Source organism: Mytilus galloprovincialis, chromosome 12 (genome assembly GCF_965363235.1).
Source record: "Mytilus galloprovincialis chromosome 12, xbMytGall1.hap1.1, whole genome shotgun sequence".
NCBI lineage: Eukaryota > Metazoa > Mollusca > Bivalvia > Mytilida > Mytilidae > Mytilus > Mytilus galloprovincialis.
The window spans coordinates 21,773,986-21,777,989 of NC_134849.1; the positions used below are offsets into that span (position 1 = coordinate 21,773,986).

At 34.5% G+C, this 4,004-nt stretch overlaps 1 long non-coding RNA gene across 1 annotated transcript; it reads right to left on the reverse strand.

Annotated features, from left to right (window-relative positions):
- Positions 1-456: 456 nt before the first annotated feature.
- Positions 457-3,256, reverse strand: LOC143054689 (uncharacterized). Its single transcript, XR_012971788.1, has 2 exons — positions 2,234-3,256; positions 457-804 (listed from the first exon to the last, which is right to left on the reverse strand). It is a non-coding gene; the product is annotated as an uncharacterized LOC143054689 (long non-coding RNA).
- Between the last annotated feature and the right edge of the window lie 748 nt (positions 3,257-4,004).

Genomic DNA, 4,004 nt, shown 5'->3' on the forward strand with positions numbered 1-4,004 from the left:
CCATAAAACAAAGTAAAAATAGTAACAACAAATATTTAGAGGTCAAAATCTTCATATGGATCATTTTCACTATAAAAAGTAAAGTGTACATTAGAATTTATCATATTTCAAACTGAAATTGGTGGAAATACTTCGCACATAATGTATAGAAGCCCTATTTTGATTATAATATATTCTTGGTAATTTTACATTAAGTTGCTAATATTATTGCGTACTCTGAATTATACACGCTATGCAATTGAAGCATTTCAAGTTTACAATCTGATTTTAGAAGATAGCAACAGATCTTAGGATTTAAAAAAAAATCAAAATTATGAAAATAACCATTGGATGGACAGTTGTCTTATTGGCATTCATAACACATCTTCGTTTATCTTTGAAAATAAAATTATACTAAAAATCATCCGACCTAATTGCATACTTGGTCATCTTGCTGAAAGGTTAAAAACAATACAGCAGCATTTTTTTTTTAATTCAAACTGGTTACCCCAAAACACATTTTTGAGACTCGCGTTTATATTTTAATACAAACAAATATTCTAAGTACCGTCTTTTTTCGGTAGGTTTTAAACCTGAGGCTCATTTCAGTTGTGATTTTGGTGAACAACTGCTTGTTTAAATGTGATTAATAGACATAAGTTATTTTGATATTGCACAAATCCAATGTCAAACAACCATTTAATCTCAGTCGAATTCATCTGTCGTTTTTAAGCTTGTTCCCTCGGGTCTGACTCGATTGCCTTTTGTCATCAGCATAAGAGTCCGCGAAACACTTTTTGATGCGTTGTATGGAAACGGAGATTCCTGCAAAATATATGATTATTTCAATAAGTATGCACTATACGATTTGAGGCACAGTGAAAGTGAATTTATAATATATATGCTGTAAAAACTGCTGGTTTCAATTCATTAGGGTAGCATTTGTCTACGCTAATAAAATCCTTTCTAGTGTTCGTGTACCTGAAAATCTGGTAATGAGGGTATAAATATAACGGATAAAGTTGGTCAAGACCCTTGGTTACAACTCAACAATTGTATCGACTGACCATGCTGACCTTTATTTGCCTTAAAACCAGTGGCAAATATTTGAAACATAGTCAGGACGACAACTTATATTTATACGACAGGAAGGTTGGTTGATGATTGCCTAAAGTACAGTGGTAAATTTTTCATGCATGTACAGGATAAAGATTGTGCTACGACGGTCCACAATAAAAGATACAAATTATAATAAAAAATATTAAAAATGGAGCGGCAGAAATGCGAAAGATACGATATGGAAAGTTAAACTTTTTAGTTCAAACAAAATAACAATGGAATGAAAAAGAATCATAGACCAATAACAGTCCACACAACTCAGAATAGAAGACCAACAATGACCAAAGATAGAGCCGCTCGAACCGCAGGAAAACCGGAGTGATTTCATGTGCTCCGGAAGGGAGGAAGATGTGCTCCACATGTTGCACCAGCCCGGTTGTATTGCTCGTGTAAGTTCAGTCAATTGGGAGGTTAGAAAATTTTGCTGTGAATAGGGCCACAAAACACAAAAGGACTATTCAAAAAGTTGTTGCTCATTTGTTCCTCAACGGAAAGAAAGTATTCTACTATCCGTATCGTAAACTGTGAAAGCTTTTAAGTTACTAATCAACAACAATCAATGATGGCGCAAACCTCCACAACACCTGCGACAGTGTAGTAACAGCACAACATAGGAACAAAATGCAAACATCAGTTGGATTGGGATTATTAGATTATCCTCTTCTCCCAAAATGTGACATCATAGAATTAAACTTATCAACAAATTTGAACTCATATGAGCATAACGTCGTGGAGGAGGATCTGCTTAATCATCCGCAGCAACAAAGTTCATCCCAATGTTTTGGTGGTGTTCGGGTTGCTCAGTTTATGTTTTTCCATGTTGGGTTTTATCTTTGGTCCTTTTTGTTTTTGTTTTTTACCATGGTGTTGTCTTCGTCTTTGAGTTTGAATACCCCTTTGGTACTGTATCATCTGCATGTATTGTGATGTTCTGGCGGACGCAGTTGTTTACTTATGCGGCATTTAACCATTATACATAATCTGACAACCAAAATTGTATAACCGACGTTACCCAACCCGACCCAAAATGTTATTTGAAAGCTCAATATAGTAAACAAGATGAACATTTATACTTATGTCCATTTAGTTCATCGAAACCGGAACCCTGTTGCGTAAGTTACTGTAATACACTTACCGCTCTTTCGACATGTTTTGGTTTCCGGTCTACTTTTGGTTCTGACTTAGGTTTGGACTCTTTTGGTTCCTGTTTTCTCTTTTCTTTATCTTTATCATTGGGAAATCCATAATCATAAAACGTATCGTATTTGTGGCCCTGGTAATCCTCAATCTTCCGTTTAGTAATGTCGTCTGTCGTCCGTGTAGGGGAATATCCTGTCTTTTGCTTGGACGGGTCGGTAGGCTCACTAAGTGTATTAGTTTTCTTCTTTGCGAACGGATCGATGGTTGGGTTATACGTATGTACTTCATAGAGACCATTCTTACTACTGATGTTTACTTTTGATGGAACATAGGTTTTACCAGCTGAAAATATTTATAATACATTATCAAATAATTTGATTTTGGTTGTAACACGTCTTCTGATTGGCTATTTTGTTCTATCAACTCATATACATAATTATGTCATGTAAGCGTGACGTCTTCAAGTTTTTTTTAAGGTTTATTCCATAGAAATGAAATATGAAATAAGTTTATATACGAAAATACACACACTAAAATGTGTGTTACCTTAAAATTGATAGTAAGTATATGCAAAGAAGATGTGGTATGATTGGCAATGAGACAACTCTTCACAAGATACAAACAGAAATATCTAACAAAAACACAGAGTGGACGTGGTCGGGTACATGTATATCCCAAAAACAAAAAGACACTAATTACTGATCTGAGAGTACTCGCAGTTTCTGACTAGAAAGGTTTGGTTGAGAATTAAACTTTATGACAAAAGAGATAGTTAATTAGTTTAATCCATCAAGAATGACTTTGAAATAGAAAAGTCGTCACTTTGGGCTTCTTCCGATCGGCATTCAAACCCTTGCCATGTTTATTTGCCTTTCGGGATGTACAAGTACGTAGCCCCGTCCAATCTGAATGGCACCTGTTAATCCGATGCCTCATGTAAAGAATATGTATTTTACCAAACTTGGCCGCTATTCTTATTGAGTAAATTGTTTTAGGAATGTGTCCTATGCAATTGCTTACTAGTAAATATACATGTAAGTATTCAAAGCACTTCACAAAGGGAGGAATGCGTTATAACATTGTTGATGAAGTATTTGTCACTGGACGTTACCCAAAACAACATTCATTTTATCAATAAAATATTTACACTTACAAGTTATACTTTTTCAGTCTTGAAGTCCATTTTATAATGAAATCCTGAACGAGTTCAGTAACACGACAGTACAGTTCTTAGTTTTCTTTTACTATTACTGTACAATAAAAATATACTCTACTGAAAATCACCAAACACTTGTATCGCAATAGTCTACTTTCGTTCGTGCCTTCGACTGAATTTTTTACAACTATATATATAACACTGCGAATTGCCAAAAATGTTGATTACGCAATATCAACAAATCTATCCGTTTATCCTATCTGATTTTAATTCACCGTAAGACAACTTTATCAACTACAATTCTTGTTCCTTAAACTATATTTTCTTTAAGATATATATGTTCCTTCTGCAAAAAAGCGGTCATGTCCGTAATGATTGCGCTGATTTTAAACACCATACTATGATAAAGTCTTATGGTAATTATGCTAGCGAAATTCTCGAAGGTAGAGAAGCTTAAGAAAACGACAAAAATGAAAGTCAGTCCATCAACCCATTAGTGGCAACAAACCATCTACAAACAACTAACACATACCACACCAAATCAAAGGGAACAAATGTAATGTTAGGAGCTTCAAATTGTTTGAGAGTTGGTAAATTTGAGGACAATCTA